Source organism: Aythya ferina (assembly GCF_964211825.1).
Source record: "Aythya ferina genome assembly, chromosome: 9".
Lineage (NCBI taxonomy): Eukaryota > Metazoa > Chordata > Aves > Anseriformes > Anatidae > Aythya > Aythya ferina.
This window is the reverse complement of record NC_140305.1, coordinates 2,843,133-2,863,698: the sequence shown is the minus strand read 5'-3', so window position 1 is coordinate 2,863,698 and position 20,566 is coordinate 2,843,133. Positions and strand designations below refer to the sequence as shown.

General features: G+C 41.6%; 1 long non-coding RNA gene across 1 annotated transcript in view; it reads left to right on the top strand.

Annotated features, from left to right (window-relative positions):
* Positions 1-5,784: 5,784 nt before the first annotated feature.
* The window catches only part of LOC311441774, a 26,882-nt gene continuing 12,100 nt past the window's right edge, over positions 5,785-20,566 (top strand). The window contains exon 1 of the long non-coding RNA XR_014696209.1: positions 5,785-6,338. This is a non-coding gene — a long non-coding RNA (uncharacterized lncRNA). The remainder of the gene's footprint in view (positions 6,339-20,566) is intronic.

Here is a 20,566-nt window from a genome sequence, read left to right as displayed (position 1 = left end):
TGCCCACGTCCCAAAGACCCCTGCCCACAATTCTTGGAAGGCTCTACGCAGGCGCAAGGTGCCAAAAGGCTAATTAGCATAAGAAGCGAGGGAAGGCGGGGATAGGTAATGCATATGTATAGGTGCTTGTAGAATATTGATAGATTGATTGTATAAATTCAAGACTGCTTTCCGCTTTAGGTATGCACGATAGGTGGAGAGATCCCCCGTGCATCCAGCGCTGCAATAAAGGATATACCACTTAAAGGAATTACGGCTTCGATCTTTGAATCAAATGGAATATGTGGCCATCCCCATTAACTCCGGGGATGTCCGAGATTTTAAGAAAAGGACAGGAGGAGGGTAAGCGAGCTTTAATGGCAACTGGCATGTTTGCAGCTGCTGAGGAATAATTCTAACTGGAATAATAACTGTACATTGTATATTGTATATATAAAAGCCTGGGCATTTTTGTTAAAGTATTCTTTTATACATATGTTAATATGTAAATATGTAAATATGTAAATATAAGAACTGCCATTGAGGTGTATGTCTAAGGGAACAAAATCTGCCCAGGCATATTATCGGCTCATCAGGTTTAGATGTCCTCAGTGTAATTGTCAACAGGCAGTTAATTTACAGTGGTCTGATTTTACTTGTGTATCTATATATTGTGGATTTTGGAGGGATTGGGATTGACTAGTAAAGAGCTTCTAGGAAAACAGTGGAATATTAACCACTGTAGATTACAATAGGAAAAGTTCAAAGCAAAGAAATCCCGAGGAAAAGCCCTCTAGGATGTATACTAACACATTGGAGGGACATAGTGAGGTGAGAGGGTACAGAAAGTAAAGAACTCTTATCAAATATTGTAATCAATGGTGGCCACTTTATAAACTAGAGGATGGAGCGGAGTGGCCCCTAAATGGAACTATTAATTATAACACCATATTACAGTCAATGTTGTTTTTGTGGAAAGAAGGAAAATGGGATGAAATATGGTATATTGATTGATATGTTGTTTCAGTATCTTGGAGGAAAAAGGTATGGCATTAAGTTGGACTCTGACTGAGCCTTTGGTGCTGGTATTAGAAAAGTACGGGCTGGAGAAAGATAAAGGAAGTTAACACTTCCTTTAAAGGAAAGGGTTGCTGAAGGTGTTAAAGGTGTGGCATGTAGTATTTAACAGAGCTGTTTGAAATTGAATGAGCAGGGAAAAGTGATGTAGGCATTATCTAAGTAACAGTCTAGAAGTTTTGGTATATTTGCATATTTGGTGTGGTGTTTGTTCAGTTTCCCAAGCATCGGGGAGGGGGGAACAGCCTGCTCCACCAGGGGCCTCTCCAGCGGCGGTAGGGGGGCTTCGGCTCCAGCGCCTGGAGCGCCTCCTCCCCCTCCTTCTGCACTGACTTCGGTGTCTGCGGGGAGGTTTCTCGCTCTCCCAACTGCTGTTGAGCAGCAGGTTTTTGTTTGTTTCTTTGTTTGTTTGTTTTCGTGGATGTGCTCTCACAGAGGCACGGACTGTATTGCTCGTGGCTTGGCTCTGGGCAGCAGTGGGCCCCTTTGGGGCCAGATGAAATTGTCCCTTATCTGCCACGGGGAGGTTTCTGGGTTTTTCTCACGGGGGCTGCCACTGCAGTTTCCCACCCCCACACCTCTCACACACACCCTCCCCCCCCCGAACCTTGCCATCAAACCCAATACACTGGGGCAGCTAAGTCATTACTGACTTGTAAAGTATCAGGGATTAAATTAACTAATGAAACCCTAAATGTGATGGGGGTAGAAGGGACTGGGATAACAGTGCCACTTTTGGGGAATACCAAGCTGAGACCAGGAGATAAAATGATCACTGGGCAATTATTGTATGTATCCAAGGTGGATACTAACTTGTTGGGAAGGGATTTGATGATTAAATTGAGCATTCAAATAGTAAATTGTTAGACTGGAATAACAGTGTTATGAATGGAGTGCTCTCTGGCCCTGAGAGCAAACATACATGTATATTCACCTATGACTGGAAAGACCCTGAAATGAGGGCGGAAGCAACAATATAGGTGGACAATTTTACCTCAGGGGTTTACAGGGCCACCTATCTATTTGGGTAAATTCTAAAAAAGATTTTGGAGCAATTACAACCTCCCAAGAAGGTATTAATGTTACAAATATGTGGATCATTTTAAGGAAAATGGATACTCCCTGATGGGAGAGAAATGCTGAATAAAGTGATAATGAGGCAAATATTAACTGTTTTACATCAGAAGAGTCATTGGGAGGTGCAAGCAATGTGTGATGTTGTTCTAAGAAAGCATGTCTGTGTAGAAATATATACTTTAGGGAAGCACACATGCAGAGGATGTACTATATGTCAAAGGGTAAATAAAAAGGTCTTCTATAACCTATCTAGAGGGGGACAGGAGCCAGGGCTTTGACCTTTCCAAAGTATACAGGTAGACTTTACTGAGTTACTTGTTTGTCCTAATTGACCACGTGACTGAATGGGTGTAAAGCTTTACTGCAAGGATTAAAGCAGGCCTTAGAGATTGAGTGGGATTTTCACAGCCCCTGGCACCCCTCCTCTTCTGGAAAGGTAGAGCGAATGAATGGTGAAATTAAGAAATAACTAACAAAACTTATGCTGGAAACTAAGGCTTCTTGGGTAAAATGCTTACCCCTTGCACTGTTAAACATATGGACGCAGCCCAGAACTGATGTAGGAATTTCTCCTTTTGAAATGCTATATGGTATGCCCTATGACTTGAAATTGCCACTTGATCACCCTCAATTCTAATTAAGACTTGGAAAGAGACTTTTTTAACACCACGATGGGGAAGGCCACTATGTTGTTTTGCTTACTACAGAAACAGTCATCCGGACTGCAGAGAAAGAATGGACACATGCCAGCCGTGTTAAAGGACCCATCTGTGATGAGAAGTGGGAGATCGCTCCAGGAAACAAAGACCTGAAGCTCACATTGCGATGACCTCGATAGGTACCGTGGGTTAAGGTAGAGGCTCTCCCCTGAAGAACACTACTGCTGCTGAGAAGAACTAAAACCTCGTAGTTGGCTGCAACCCAACTGATGAGTGAGGCAGAGGAGTGAATAAGTGGGGAAAGAAATGGGCCTCCCTCAGCCATTCCTATCGGTATTTGGGGGTTCTCGCAGTGATTTCATCCTGCATAGCGACTCAACACCACCCCCACCAACCTTTTAAATGGACTTTAAGTCGATTCGAAGATCAACAGGTTATTGCAACCTAGATGACATCGGGGGGGGGGGGGGGCAAGCTTTACTTCTACACTATGTCAGCTGATCTCGAGGTCCCGATGCTGGGAATATATGGGATTTTATTTCTGCCCAAGTTCTAACCTGGGAAGGGGGTACTGTAAATGCCTGAACGTGTATTATTGTGCATACCGGGGGCGTGAAACCAATGCTACAGACTGGACACTCGGGGCTGGTCGGGATAAATTCTTACAAGTGGGATATGGGCTGCAAGGTTGTAACCGACAATTGGATCCCTGTCACAGGTGGCGAGGGCATGGTATAGGGTATACAGGAACCTTCCACGGAAATAAAGAAATTTGCAAGGTTCTATATATAAATATAACAAACTCGGATGATACTAGCTGGGTACTAGGAAAAATGTCAGATTTTACGAACACGGAACAGATAGGGGAGGACTCATACTAATAAAGAAGGAAAAACACGAGACTTCTAAGGTAGTCGGGCTTAATAAAGAGTTAATAGGGGAAGGTTTGGTTGTCCAGACTGTAAAGATACCTGGGACTGCCCAACCTACTACAGTGTTTTCTAATAAGTCGACGGAGTTATCCTTTCCCACACTGCTTCCAAGCATTGTGAAAAAAGAAAGGGGATCACCCGAGAGTAGTATGTGGAAAGTTATAAATGCTATTTTCCAGGTACTAAATCAAACTAATCCTGAGATAACTGAAGGGTGCTGGCTATGTGTAAGTGTTAAGCCCCCATATTATGAAGCTATAGGAGATATGGGGAGGTCTGAATATTCAAATGAGTCAAATCCTTCCAAGTGCAGTTGGGGTCAGGAAATCGGGATAACTTTGACTCAAGTTACGGGAAAAGGTAGATGTATCAGCACAGTTCCAAGAGATAAAAATGATCTGTGCCATGCCACTGAAAAAAATGTACCAAACATACAAATGGTTAATTCCTGCAAATAACACTAGGTGTGTATGTTCATCGTTGGGAGTCACTCCTTGCCTATGTTTAAAATTGTTTAACACATCTCATGATTTTTGTGTACAGGTGGTCATTATACCAAGGATTCTATACCACACTGAAGAGTATATGTATACCCATCACACAGTGGCTGAATACCATCTGGTAAAGAGGGAGCCTATTATGGCCGTCACCTTAGCCACTTTAATGGCCCTTGGGGCTGTAGGTGCAGGAACTGGAATTGCTTCCCTGATAAAACAAAGCCAGGAATTTACTTCTCTACTACGCATTGCCGTAGATGAGGATCTGGCCCGTATAGAGCAATCAATAACAGCTCTGGAAAAATCGGTTAGGTCATTATCCGAAGTGGTACTCCAAAACCACAGAGGGTTGGATTTGATTTTCTTACAACAAGGAGGACTGTGTGCAGCCCTACGTGAAGAATGTTGTATATATGCAGATCGTACTGGGGTGGTAAGAGATACAATGACTAAATTGCAGGAAGGATTAGAAAAACACAAAAGGGAAAATGAGGCTAGTCAGAATTGGTATGAATCCTGGTTTAATTACTCACCTTGGCTTACTACCCTGCTATCAACCATAGCGGGGCCCTTGTTGTTACTTATATTAACACTGACTTTTGGACCATGTATATTCAATCGAGTAATCACAATTGTGAAAAGCCGATTAGAGGCAGCTCATCTTATGCTTGTGTGTGCTAAGTATGAATCTCTTGAGCAGGAGGAGGACGACGCAGAAACTTTGATGCTCAGCAAGCAAATATTGCAAAAATTCAATGAACAAAATATGTTAGAAAAAGAAAAAGGAGGGATTGTGATAAACTAGTAGGGGTTTGTTCATTGTCCTTGAGAATTTAAAGAATCTACTGAGGAGATAAGGTTTTACAACTCACGGCATTGTAACATGGGGACAAATGGGGAAGGGGGGTTGGGTAAACATCCTTGTTAAAACAAAGATTTTGTAAGATACCACCCACCCACCGCAAGACATCCTATTTTGCCCCCACCTGAACACAAGCACAACGCATGATCACCGGAGGAAGAATAACGACCCCCAACAACAGACTGCGCAGCCTCAGAACAAGTCTCGACAAATCGACAGGTCTCGACAAGTCGACAAGTCAAGTCTTGACATGCCAGAACTTGAATGCTATAAAACAGCGACACTGGAAAGGGGAAGTTGCATGCTGTTGCGGAGCGGAGACTCCCCAGCCGCCCAGCGCTGTTTTGCTTGTGTCTGCTTACTTGATTAATAAAATAATTTCAATAGACCAGTAAATTGTGTGGTCTAACTTACAACAGAAAATCATAAATCCATACTAGTGTATTATACTAGTATTCCTTTCTAATGGAAATGAAATAATTGCAATTAGCTCCGTTCAGCCCAGAAATTTAAATTCTATTGCCTAGCAAACATGGCTGTTCGATGTAGGTATGAACATTATTTCTTACATGATGATCTTTGTCTTGTCAAGGAGAGTAGAGTTAGCACTGTATCTCTTCCTCTCAGGCATTTTTCAGTAGTGTTATATATGGAGTAGTAATTCGTGTCGAGAAAATGGTTGATATTAATAAAGAAGGGGGAGATTTAGGAATGTGGCCATGGGGTTTGGAAAACCCCATGATTGAGATAACATTAGACTCTTAACGAAGAGGCCATCAGGAATGTAAAAGAGTTTAGAGGGAACAAAGAAGGGTGATTCAGGAGACTCCATGCAGTCTCCGGTTTCTTGTTCTCCAGCTGGTTCTCTTGTTCTCCAGCCGTTAAGGCATGGATGTTTCTGGGTGTTTGCTGTTGTTGTTACATTCAAAGTTGTTTGACCAATGAAAAGTTGTTTTGAAAAGAACTGCTGTGGAGAGCAGGGTATAAGAGGGGAGCCTGCCCTCAAGAAAAAAAAAAAAAAGGCAGCACGATGAAGTTACATCAGTAAAGAAGCAGGAAAAAGAAGTGAAGAGGAACAGTCTGGGAGAATGGAGACCAGGACGGGAACAGGCACTTTGATCGCCTCATGAAGATAGGTTCGGCCAGACTCAGCAAGCCGCTCAGAGAAGCTCGTCGCTGGAAATAGGCGGCACTGGAGCTGGAGAGAAGCTCGAGCTGAGAGAAGCGGACCTGTGCACACAACTGCCTCTCGCTGGTAAGCAGTTGCGCATTATGGGGAATCTGTCCTTAGGAGCAAAGACTGTCCTGGTAACCTTACAGCTCATTCTCCTTATTAACAATTGGACAGTTTATGAGCCTGAAATATGGGACCAAACTGAGGTCAAGGTGTGGGACTCTGCAACTAAAAATGGCAAGGTTGCAGTGGGATTGCTCGGCACCTGGCGAGCAATCTCTGAGGCCTTGAAGAGCCCTGTGGAGCCACAATCACAAACGTGTGGCTTGCCAGATATTGAGGGAGCAGCGGGCTCCTTTACTGATCTGACTGCTATGCCATGGGCCCCTCTGCTGCTGCAGCCATCGAAGGCCTTTGCTGTTACGCCCCCTGTTGACCTGAACGTGCCTTTTGACCCAGGCCTATTGGCCTTGAAAAGGAGACAACTTAAAGCAAGACATTGTTCAAAAGGAATGGAAAATGGAGACTGTTAAGTTATGGAACTTAAAGGATTGTTTACTTGGTTACCTATCCTGATTGCATGTATGTATAGGCATACTCGGGTTATTATGTAAAGCAATGTTCTGTATACATGTATTTAGAATGTTTGATGTGAGTGTGTGCATGTTGGTGGAGCGTAGACTCCCCACACACCCAGCGCTGTTTACTTGCCTTTTATGCCTTTTATACATTTTATATCTTTTATACCTTTTAGAAATATTTGTTTTATAAATATTACAAAATTGAGATTGAATTCAGACCTCATTTATAAGAGTAGGAAGAAACCTAATCACCTGCAGGGGCAGAAGAAATATGCTGTGTTTCATACAACACAATGTAAATCATCGGTCTTTGCTGTATCAAATAATACCCAAATTGTTTCCATATCCAACTGGAGCCACTGGTGTCACAACTGGCAGTCAGTGTTTGCCTGCCAGTGATCACACAGAGCCTCTTTATTTGTTCCAGTTAGCAAATTTAATCATTGCCTTAAACATTTGGGACAGAGATTGGAATTGCTTCAAAAGAAGTGAGAAGGGGACTGTGCTCCTATTAAACTATTCTTTAGGTTTATCACACTTAACTGAAAAGAAACACTATTTGCAGGTTCTTGGCCCCATTTTTGATGTACGTTGCTGTCGTGGTTTAACCCGGCTGGCAGCTAAATACCACGCAGCCGTTCGCTCACCCTCCCCCCTCCCTCTCTGGGACGGGGGAGAGAAATGGAAAGTGAAGCCCGTGAGTTGAGATAAAGACAGTTTAATAAGACAGGAAAATAATAATAACAAAATAATAATAACAATAATAACAATAATGTTACAATGGTGATAATAGGAAAATAATAATAATATGTACAAACAAGTGATGCACAATGCAATTGCTCACCACCCGCTGACCGATGCCCAGCCTAACCCCGAGCAGTCCGGCCCCCTCCCCCCGGCTAGCCACCCCTACATATTGTTTAGCATGACGTCAGATGGTATGGAATACCCCTTTGGCTAGTTCGGGTCACCTGTCCTGGGTCTGTCCCCTCCCAGCTCTTACTGCACCCCCAGCCTGCCTGTTGGCAGGACAGAGCAAAAGTCTGAGGTGTCCTTGGCTTGGTATAAGCACTGCTCTGCAACAATTAAAACATCGGGGTGTTATCAGCACTCTTCTCATCCTAAGCCAAAACACAGCATTCCACCAGCTACTAGGAAGAAAATTAATTCTGTTTTAACTGAAACCAGGACAGTTGCATATGTTCATCATGCTCAGAATATCACTTACTACTGCTTCAGCCTCTCTGGTACTTTGTTGGATCCTGTGTTACCCAACCATGACGATGAGACATCAACCATGTCGATGAAACATGACTAATACCCAACAACCTGACTAATAATACCCAACATACATGACTAATAATACCCAACAACCACTAGTGTCAGAGGTGACATACATGTAGTAAAAGGCAGTTTAAATCTAAACTTTTTTTCTTTTTAATAGATAAATTGCTATTATTATGTCTTTGATGTGGAACTGGGGCAAACGGATCCCATCACAAAAACAGCTGACAGGCAGAGAAATGAGCCAACATCTCCCAAGTCCGCGTTGTGTTCTCTTTTTGTCTCAGTGAATAGGCCTTCCCTGAGATAATAAAAGCTGTATTCATGAAGCCAGAAGAGGCAGCTAACACGTTATCTCTGTATTAAAGATTTGTGTCTGTGTTAACAGGACTGTTAACTTATCTGATTTCATTTAGCAATGTCAGGTTAGCCATCATGCCTGTAGTCTTAACAAATTACTTTTACATTCTTCTTAAAGGAGCAAAATGGGTGAAAATGGAATTAGTATTGTTGTATTTTTGTTAAATCAGCATCTTGATGAGAGGGTTTTATGCTTCAGAATTCCAAATCACACAAAGCAGTGGTCTGGTCCTCACCTACTGACCTGCGGCATGTTTCCTCAGGCTGGCACTGCCCTGTTTCCTCAGGCTGGCACTGCCCGTGGAGATAATCATCTAAACAGGAAAAGCAATTCCCAGAGTGAATGGACAGCCATTGTTATCCATCTTTTCTCAAGTTGGTTAACGGGGAAAACAACAATGGAACAGCAGTTCCAATACAACAAACTTGATTTTGCTACTAAATGTTTTTTGTGCCAAACCCATTTCTTATGCTGAGGAAGAAGCTATGATAAAGTTTTACTGCAGACAGTCGGACACATTTTTGAATGTCAGCACTGAAATACAAACCAGTATAAGCTGCTTTAGAGTAAGAAACCAGGGTATAGAGAGGAAAAGAACAACTCAACAAAGAAATAGGCCATTACAGTTTGGAACATTTAGGATTAACTTGGATACCACAAATTTAAAACACAGCTTGTGTAAATCCTGTTTTCCACTAAAGAAAAACTCTTACTGCAAATAGATATTATGGGCACTGTTTTCATAGTCATGATTTTTTCCTAAAAAGCATAAGTAATACAAGCTTAAGTAATATATCAAGAAAGCCAGCTCCAGCCAGATCCAGGCCTCACCCCACAGGCATGCAATGCAGCTCCACATGTCAAAGCGTGTGCTCTGAATTTCCAGGCAATTTAAATTGTCCAGAGTTGTTTTAAGCTTTTTTCACAAGCCAAGGTCATTTAACCCTTGTCCCAGGCAACCTCCAACCTCACAGCTGCGACGCAATGCCCATATTCCTGCTCACTGCCCTCCCTGCAGCATGACCCCACCACCAGCAAGGAGCGTGCAGGGGCCATGCTGGCCAAATGCCTCCAGATCTGACATTGCTAAGGTGCACAAGCATGGAATTGTGGCCACTCAGTTACGCTGGGACACCTGAGGCCTTGAATTGGTGTCTATCTCCTTTTTTGAAAGCTACATGAAATGGCACAGAGGGGCAGCTGTGTGCAAATCCCCTCACTCCCCAGCCCACCTCTGTTCCAGCACAGCAAAGAATATCTGAAAGCACCCTGCCCACACCTGCTTTCATTTACAGTTACTAGTCTTTTGGATCCTTGCATTGTTTTTGATTTCGGTATTATGAAAAATATGATGCCCTTTACATCACTGTCCTTAACCTTGCACCCTTATCTCTGTCAGGGAGATCCTAAAGGAAGGTGAAACCACAAATGGGGTTGGTTTCTGATTGCTCTGTAAAACCCACTGGCACTTGCTTCTTTTTATCAACCCAGGGATGAATGTTGCAATACCTAAACGCATAACCAGGCTAAGCACAAGATGTTATTAAAACCAATAAAGTCCAAGTCAAAGATTTATTTCATAAGTGATTCATCTGATAAGAATGTACTGAGGTCACTGAGGACTTCATTTGTTAAGAAGATAGTTAAGTTGTAAAGATAGAAGGGCCACTTGATCTGAAAGGGTTTATGATATGAACTTGCAGTTAAGGTCAGTTAAGAACCCAGGACCAGGCACTGCTGCTCACAGAAAGCTGGGAGGTGCAGGAAGGTCTGGAGGCTGGAAAGGGAAATAAGGAAATACATAAGGAAAATGGAGCAGATTTACATCAGACATAAAGCCTGTTAAGTCCCAGATACAAATGTCAATTACAGTAAACTCTCTTACCTCATATAAATTGCCTTGGAAGTAGAATTTCACATGAAGAAATTTCACGTGAAGAAATTGCTCATCAAAGCAGAAAACTCACTCTCAGGCCAGGACCATTCGTTAGAAATCCTGAGCACAGTTTTCATGGGATTCAAATTTAGCCCTAGTAGTTCTTGAACCAAAATTGCCAGATTTGTCACTCACAGCTCTGGCTTGGTCTCTCACATGGCATTATAAATTGTATTTGCCAGCCAGTTCCTGATTCAACTGTCGAACATAATTGAGCTGCTGGCTGCCAGTGATGGAGGAGATGCCCACTCCTAACCATGTCTGAATGCAGCCTCCATGCCCGTGCCAGGACAGGTTCTGCTGGGAGCTCCCTGCAGAAAGCTACTGGTGCTTCCTGCTGCAAGGAGGTCTGCAGGTGCTGCTGGAGGAGGTTTGGTGCCCTGCAGCCTGACGCAGGAAAGGGGCCCCCCTCTCCTGATGGAGACAGCATTTTGCAGTCATCATCAGAGACTTACAGTCTCTGTGGGTGAGGTGGGATGAGCCAGTCCACAAGTCCATGCAGGTAGGCCCTGCAGATTTCTGGAATCAAATACACTCTTCAGGCAGACCTTCAATATTCAGATCTGGAGGAATTTAGCCAGTGCCTACACCCACTTCTGCAGGTTTTCTTAAGACATTTTTTCCTTCTTTTATCATCTTCTTTCAGTGATATTCTGAAGTCCAAAGTAACAGAGCATTATTGCTTGAACAGATCAACAGTGCATTAGAAAACTAACTACACCAAGCAGACGTTTATTCTGTAATGAAGGTTCACCATATTTTTTCCAATGAGCTTAGATTTATATAGACATGATTAAACTGAACACTTAGTTGAAAGAGTTTATTTATCTTGCTAGGAATATTTCATTCTCCCTGCACCCTCCTCCACCTCCTTCCCGTTCTGCTCCCATGATAGCCTCACTCTTTCCTGAAAGTTACCTTATAGTTTTGCAGTGATTCATCTGGGTCGGGTTCTTCCTCTTTCCTAACTTCACAATCATTTGACCTTTCACTGACATCATGACAATGGTCTTATGATGGTGACAGCTGAACTATAAAATGCATTGTTCCTAAAATGAGCCAAACCTGGTCCTTACAAGAGTAGACTGAACAAAGGACTCAAAGTGCTTGAGACAAAGTATTTTGAGGCTGCTTTTGCAAGCAGGTTAATATGAAGTCAGGTCACACCTATGTCTATTTTTTCCCCCAGCCATATAACCATACCTTCTTATGCTAACAGTCTCACACCTGGTCTGAGTGTGGAAGTTGTGTGAATCTGACCATAGGAGGAGATAATTTTTTGTGCTGGAAAAAAAAAAAAAATCAAGATAAAATTGCTACGTGCCACTGGTTCCAACTACTGCAGCTAAAAGCAAACAATTTTAGCTTACAAAAGGCTTTTATGGATCAGGGACAACTTTAGGTGTAACACCTACCAGCACATTTAACGTCAGCTTATCAGCCTGGTGTTCTCTGCTGTTTCTGAACAAAGCTTGTGCCAGAAGACACACCCTGTCTGTTTACACAGGCACTGCTCTCTGCAGTCAGTTTTCCAAGCCCTTTTTTTTTTTTTTTTTCTGGTCTCTTGGCCTCACATTATTTTCCTGAATTGTTAAGGTTTCTCTGTCACACGCTGCTTGCTGTTAGTTAGCAAAACCAGAAGAAAACACCTGTTCAAGGTCTCCTTAACATGAAGCACAGTACCACTGTGCTTTTAATTATGTGAGCACAGGTCTGATAGTACAATTATGACAAATGTCCATGTGGATCGAGGGCATTGGGAATGATGTGTTGTGCAGATCATCAAAAATATTCTCTAATTTTCTATTAGACTATATTAAGAAATCAAAGGAATCAAACTGTGGTACCGCATTGACTTCGCTGGGACAACATCCACAGCACAGGTGTCACAAGGATGAAAGACACTGTGCAGCACAAGTTCCTGTTGGGCTTTCACTTTTCTGGTGCATTATCTTGCTGGCCTTGACAGTCTGCAGTGATAAGGACTGTGATAAAGCTGTCCGATAGGCAACCATTTAATGTATTAGTGTATTTGCTAAATTATTAATTCAATTAATAACCTGATTGTTCTGCATCCCACTAAACTCGTTGTCTTTATCTATCTGTTGCACTGTTAGAGCATTGGAGTGATGCCATTCCCACATGGTGGGCTCAATTATTTTAAGTGGAAACGTTCCAGAACAAAATAAATATCAGAACAAAACGGTTCTAAGCTCTGAGGAGTTTAAAGTGCACATCTGGTTCTTGATTCAAATACATTTTAAAAATTCCCTTGCATCACAAACACTAATGTTGTCTAACCCTAGCCCTATGTTGGAGGAAAACTTACAGTTCCAGGTGGGGTATTGCTGCCCTGGTGCTGAGCAATGCTGAAGGTTAGGGAAGGCATTACTTGTGGCTCTTACCGAGTTCCCAGATACTCAACTCAGATACTACAACTACATGAAACTAGAGATAGGACAGAAGGTGGAAAAAAAAATCAAAAAACATTTTTTTTCACTTCTATCCTATACACTCAGCAAGCTGTCTGTATAATAGCAAAAAATCCCTCCTGAAAATGAAAGGAAATAGGATTACTCTTTTTAAAATAAAACACTATTTTGTCACTTTGAATTCTTCTATTGGATTCAGAAGTAGTAATAAAAAAAAAAGCTTGAAACATTCAATTGAATTCTAAAAATGTATGCTGTGGGAATATAAATGTTGTTTTTGCGGAAGCAACAATACAGATGGACAGTTTTACCTCAGGGATTTACAGGGCCACCTATTTATTTGGGCAAGTTCTAGAACAGATTTTGGAGCAACTCCAACCTCCTGAGGAGGTGTTACTGTTACAAATATGTGGATCATCTTTTATTGTCAGAACAGGAGAAAACAGTTGTGAAGGAAGCTACTAACAAGCTATCCAGCTTTCTGGGAAAGCAGGGCTTGGGAGTATTGAGAAATAAATTACAATATGTAGAAAGAGAAGTCACGTATTTAAGGCATCTAATGTCTGAAGGAAAACAAAGAATAAATGCAGAGAGGATTCAGGGAATTGTTGAAAATTAAGAAAGAGCTAAAAAGTTTTAAAAGGAAGATTTTTTTAAGGAATGAAGTCTGAAGGAAAATGGATACTCCCTGATGGGAGAGAAATGCTGAATAAAGTGATAATGAGGCAAATATTAACTGTTTTACATCAAAAGAGTCATTGGGAGGTGCAAACAATGTGTGATGTAGTGCTAAGAAAGTATGTCTGTGTAGGAATATACACTTTAGCGAAGCACATATGCAGAGGATGTGCCATATGTCAAAAGGTAAATAAAAAGGTCTTCTGTAACCCATCTAGAGGGGGACAGGAGCCAGGGCTTTGACCTTTCCAAAGTATACAGGTAGACTTTACTGAGTTACTTGTTTGTCCTAATTGACCACGTGTCTGGATGGGTGTAAAGCTTTACTGCAAGTGCTAAAGCAGGCCTTAGAGATTGAGTGGGATTTTTACAGCCCCTGGCACCTCTCCTCTTCTGGGAAGGTGGAGTGAATGAACCAGACATTAAAGAAGCAATTAACTAAATTAGTGTTAGAAACCCAACTTCCTTGGGTAAAATGCTTACTCCTACAGGTTCAAACAGCACCAAGAAAGGATATAGGAATTTCACCATATGAGATGCTGTTCAGATTGCCCTATCTGGGCAGAATGGATGAGATACCACAATTCAAAACAAGAGAGTTTTCTTAAGAACTGTATTCTGGGGTTGTCCTCTTCTTTGTGATCTCTCAGGACCTGTGGGTTGTTGTCTCAAACCCCACCTTTGGAATTCCCTATTCACCACCAACACCCAGGAAACCGGGTCCTGATTCGGACCTGGAAAGAGTCAGCTCCGGCCTGAATGGGAAGGACAATTACTAACCACTGAAACAGCCGTAAGAACTGCAAAAAAAGGTTGGACTCAGTATACTCTAGTGAAGGCATCCGTCGACCCTAGTACCTGGGAAGCTGTTCCTACAGAAGACTTGTTGGAAGTTGAAATTGAAGAGAAAAATCTCATAGTGGACTCTGAGCAGGATAAAAGCTTACAATTGTAAACTAACCTTTTATTTTCACAGGTAAGTAATGAGTGTGATTTGTGATTGAGAGAAAGGACAGACCTATAGCAAACTGCAGTGCTCCCAAGGAGGGGGGTTGTTATAGTAGTAGTGTACATCTTATTCTTTGTATTGATAATTATTTGGAAACCTAAGGTTTAAAAATAATGACAGGGAAAAATCGATTACTAATTTTGTTTTTAGTGATTCTAGGCCTCAGAGAAAGCCTCGGTCAATTGGCAACTTGGAAAAGGCATGACCAGAAAATAGCAAAAACTGGATACCCCATCAAAATATGGGTGACTGTGACAGAGGGTTATGTACCACAAGCCGTCACATTTGATTCTTGTGAGGTGTTAGCTTGTGGAGATTTAAATGCCCAATGACAATTGAGCAGAGAGAACAAATAACTGGGAGAGACCCAACAGCCAGATTGAGAATAGCTGTATGGAAACAATCCTCTATTGCCATCAGAGAAAGGGAGAAACTCAAGGAGAAAACAGGAGGCCCTCTGAAATGTGGCAGTTCAAACATTTGAGATTCAAACAGGGTATGGGGATGTGAATGCCTGGATAGAATGGGTCAAATACACCGTCCAGAGTCTCAACCGTAGCTACTGCTATGCTTGTGCCTCAGGATGACCAATTGCCCAGATAGTGCCCTTCCCATGGGGGTTGACCAAGGATTCCCAGGGGATGCAATGTATGATTACATTGTACCAAAAAAAGACTGCCTGGGGAAATGAGGGCTGTAAGTCTCTCTTTGCTGTTCCTTGCGTGATAGCAATATTGCAGTTCCCCCTGCATTCTCTACAGCTATAGGTAATCATACAGCTTGCCTCTCATGGCAGGGTGTGAGTGCTACCCAGCATCTGGGAGAATATGCCTTGTGCTACCAAGGACTTGATGGGAAACTGCTCAAGACTTGAGATCCCCAGGGCAGATCTCTGGTGGTACTGTGGAGGGAAGATCTTACGGTCCACCCTACCATCTAATTGGGGAGGCACTTGTGCACTTGTTCATTTAGCTATACCCTTCACCCTGGCCTTTGAAAGAGAAACATCACAAATACCCAGAAGAAGTAAAAGAGGCTTAGGAATATCATTTGATGATAGAGTATACATAGATTCTATTGGGGTACCTAGAGGAGTTCCAGATGAACATAAAGCCATAAATCAAATTGCTGCAGGGCTTAAGTCACTGTTCTGGTGGGTAACAATCAATAAAAATGTGGATTGGATTAATTATATCTATTATAATCAGCAGAGATTCATCAATTATACCAGGGATGCGATAAGAGAAATCACTGAACAGCAAGATGCTATCAGCAAAATGGCTTGGGAAAACAGGATAGCATTAGATATGATGCTCGCGGAGAAGGGTGGTGTATGCGTGATGCTGGGCAACCGTTGTTGTACTTTCATCCCTAACAATACTGCCCCGGATGGCACAGTAACAAGAGCATTGCAAGGGCTTACCACCCTTGCCAATGAAGTGGCAGAAAATTCGGGAGCAGACACTTCCATCACAGGATGGTTGGAATCTTGGTTTGGTAAATGGAAAGGGATGGTAATGTCTATATTTACATCCTTGATTGTAGTAACAGGAGTTTTGACAGCCATTGTTTGTTGCATTATCCCCTGTGTAAGGGGACTTGTCCAGTGGTTAATTGAAACCACATTACTGAAACAAATTACCATGGATCCACCACCCTACTCAGATAAAATGATGATATTAGAGGAAATGGAGAACAAAGAAAGTGAAGAAGAGGAAGATATTTACCAAATTACACTTAAAAAAATAAATAAAAATAAAGAGTTTAAAAAGAGTTTTTGCAAAAATCAACAGTTTATAAAAAAAGGAAAAGGGGGGAATTTTGGGAATATAAATGTTTTTGCAGAGTTACATTGTTTAGAAGGAAGGAATGTGGTATTGAGATATGCTTGCAGTGATAAGAAAGCTCAACAAACAACCTTGTAAAATGCAGACAACTGGACTCCTTAGAGCAATTAGGAGAAAATCACGGTGTTAAGTCAAGTCAGATAAGTGAAGGAATATTACCACTTTAAACAGTAAAAGTGTCAAAAGAAATTTGAAATTTAACAGGCCAGCAACTGAAGGCCGTGCATTGTCTGTGAAGCATCAGATAGATTGTGAACCTGGATTACTCACTCAGTGGGGAAACAGGGGAGAGTCCTGTCGTCAAAAAGTATATAAACTGTGTTTTGGAACTAGTAGATGCGCTCTCCTGCTTGTGGGGCACCCGCTATTGCAATTGCGAATAAATTACTACTTCACTGAGATCCTCGCCCGAGCCTAAGTTATTGGCTACGGAGTGTTTCTCACAATGCAGCATATGAAGCATTTCTAGAAATGATCCTTAGTTTGATCCCAGCCTGCATTTCTTATTTCAGTCCTTTACAGCCCTTATATCAGGGGCATAATCATTAAAGATGGCTGCACAAAATGATTCCTGATGGCAAAATATAATTCTTCATTGGGCATGAAATGAGACATGGGTAGAAAGGTAACACATTTATTAGAATTATCAAAAAATTCCCCAAGATTCTGTGAGCAATTCATGAACAACTGGGAAAATACTTATGTAGCAACACTGGAACTTACCATATACACACCAACATTTTCTTTCTCACCTGAAACAAACAAACAAACAAAAGACAAAGAAAAGAAAACACAATGGTATCCAGGTTCATTTCTGTCTAGAAAGGAGTATTTCTGTGTAGAGCAATGGCTACCAGTGGTCCCTTGGGTTTTTTATTTTAATACAAAACAATCGTACTCTAAGTAGAGCACTTAACTGATGTGGTGAGCATGGAGTAAAAAGGCCCTGCCAGTAATATCTGAGGGTGGAAACATGCATTGAGCTAACATGTCCTGTTGAAATGACTTGTGGGATTTTTTTTCCCCTCAATAACTGCCATTTACTGGAATAAAAACACTATTAGTCATGCTATGACTGACCAACAGAAAGTTAAGGATAGATCATTTGTGGTGAGGGCATCCGTATTTTCCAGCCTCGTGTTCCCAAAACGCAGGCAGAAGGGAAGCCTCGACCTGGGGCCAGCTGGGTGGCAGTGACATTCTCGTGGGGCCACCCTGTGGCTCCCTGCACTTCTGTCCTCTGCTTTTACATAATGCCATTGTGCTTTGTTGCACACTAAGCCTAGCCTGTCAATGTTTACTAGCAAGCACAGTCAATAAGGTCCCACAGGTGGGCAGTGACCTTTCTCCCAGTTAGGATGTCATGTGAGAACTCAGGTGGTCTTGATGACGTCTTTTATTACATAGTTATTTGAGGATTACTACAATAAAATACATATATTATAAAACCAATACTGACAAAGTAGCCAGGTCAACATCAGTGCTGCCTTGCTCCATGGCCAATCCTGGGATGTGGTTCCACATGGGAAACAGTGGTCTGATATGAAATTTGATGGGACCTTTTTGGGAATGAGTGAAATCCAAGGTTCATTGCACTGCATAGTCCCAGGTACAATAACACGGCAGGTTCAGTACAAAATCTGTATAATTCAAGTAGACTTCATGGTTATCAAGGCAAATTCCTACAGAAATACTAAAATGTCAGGGTTCGTTCTCCTTTGTAAGAAGAAAATGGAAGAGAATGAGGGTGAGAAGTCTCTTCTACCATTTTTGCAAAGAGACTGGAATGTAAGACCTAATTGTGAATTGAGATGAATTTTCAATGGAAACCCAGGAGATGCACAACAATGAAGTCACCTGCAGACATCCTCTTCGCAGTGCCAAGAGTTTCCTCTTGAATGTCCATTCCAAAGGAATGTACACGTTTTTGGGTACAGTCACTGGGCATGTGTCAGTCTGTCTAGCTGACCTTTATTTTGTAAGAGGTTAGTACTGTGCTTACAAATGCACCCTAACAAATATAGAAAAGAAAGCAGAAAATTGTATCTGTCTTGGCTTGTTTTGCTAGCTTCATTTAAGAAGAGTGAAGGAACAAAATAGTGGCAAATAAACAAGTCCATCTCACAGCAATTGCTAACAGAGTACCTCAACAATGATTTGGCATTAAGGCATTCTTAAGAGGGATCAGGTTTAGCAAAGTATCTTGGATTCCAGAAAAAATAACAAATCTCTTCTCACAGAATATAGGGTATCTTTTCCTAAGGATCTAAAGTCCTTACCCCCACCATGGAGCCACTTTTAAGGAAGAGAAATATTAAAAACCTAGAGCTTAACCTCTAGGTTTAAACCTCTTTAACCTCTAGGTTTAAACCTAGACCATTTAAAAACCTAGAGCTAATCTTTGAATTAAACTAGTATGTATCATTCTAACAGAGAATATATCATTCTAATTGAAGGAAAGCAATACAAATAAGAAGACTGTTAATAGGAGGAAGTTGCATTTTGGTTTTCCTAATGAGAGCTACCACTTAGCTCCATTAGAAAATGATTATTTTACATCATTTCTAGGTTTGTCTAATTCTAAAATAAATAATTAAAAAGATGTTTTTCAATATATGCATCACAGTAATTCAAAGAAAAGCACTTTCACATACTGCAAATTATTAGATAACCAAAGATCTCAGAGCCTGCAGAGATTCTGTGTTGCCACTCTTTCCATGGACAAAGCAGCTCCCTCCCACGTACTGGTGTCACCTGGGGTTGTGGCAGTACCAAGGGTTTCCATCTTTACAGCACATGGTGATAGACCATGATAATACGACACATGGACAAATTTCACTAATAGAAAACTTCCCCACACTTCTAGGGACCCCACCACAAAGCAGTTTCCTTTAGACACATCACTTTGTTTCTGCAGAAGGTGGGGAGTGCCTTGGGACTGCAGCTTCTCCCCTCTCCACCTGTGGAAGTTGTAGAGATGATCCAGGTACAGAATAGATTTTGGACTGACCAAAAGAACCCTCTTTAAGGTAGACTGGATTCTGCCCGTGCATCTACCAGATGTCACAAAATATGTCACCATGACTCATCTGTAAATTTGGGGCAATAAAGACAATCAAGCATCTTATGCCAAAGGTTTAATATCAGGCAACAAAGAAAAAATCCTCCATTTCAGTTTGGAAATCAATTAGAGGTTAAAAGCATGTTGATCTTTAATCAGTGTCCCGGGTACACTTGTAGCTAAATATTCCAATAATGAACTGTTGCTGCCACCTACTGCACACAAGAATTATGTACTACCCAGATCCACAGCTAGCTAGCAAATGGGAAAGTAGTCGCTTTCAAGAGTAGTTCTCTTTCATTAGAACAAACATATTTCTTTCTAGATGTTCAGGACATGACTCTGCTTTAGACAGTATCTGTTCTCCTTTGGGGGAATACCAAATTTTTGGAGTGCCACTCATGGCATTGGGGAATTGTGAAATGGAGGTTTTGTAAAGAGTTCATGTAGCTTCCATCACATGAAATGCATTGGTGTTAATAAGAACATTAGTAGAACATTCTTATTACTTAGAAAATGTTTGTAGTACGTTAACTTTTCTTTCATAATATCACTTAGGATTTCATCTTTTGGCAGCATGAATTCCTGCTCTCCCATGGCAACTGTAGTTTAAGTGAAGGAACTTCCAGTTGAAAAACTGCTGGCATTGGCACTAGATTTATACCAGGATGCTGAAGTTAGGACCAAAGTCAAGCAGACTGCTGAGGAAATTCTCCTAGCCAGCAAGAGCTGCCCCAGCCCCTCTGCTTTGTTTTATCCAGGGGCTTAGCCTGTTTCTGTATGTCTCAAAAGCTGTCCCTGGCTGTAAACAGGGACATTCATACATTCCTACACATCTGTTACCTTTTTCCTTTTTTTTTTTTTTAAAGAAAAAGAAAAATAATGTGTATTAACATACAAAACAAGCAACAATGTCACTAAGAACAAGAAATACAGTACCATCATCTGGTTGCAATATATAAAAATATATAAAAGTATGCATAATTCACCTACAGGGCATGTGTGGATACTCATGGCCAAATTCAGCCCTGCAGGTAAAGACAACCTTGTTTTATATTGACTTCAGTGGGGACTGAACACATTTGCTTTAAAGATGTCTTTGGCTGCTAAGGGTCATCAG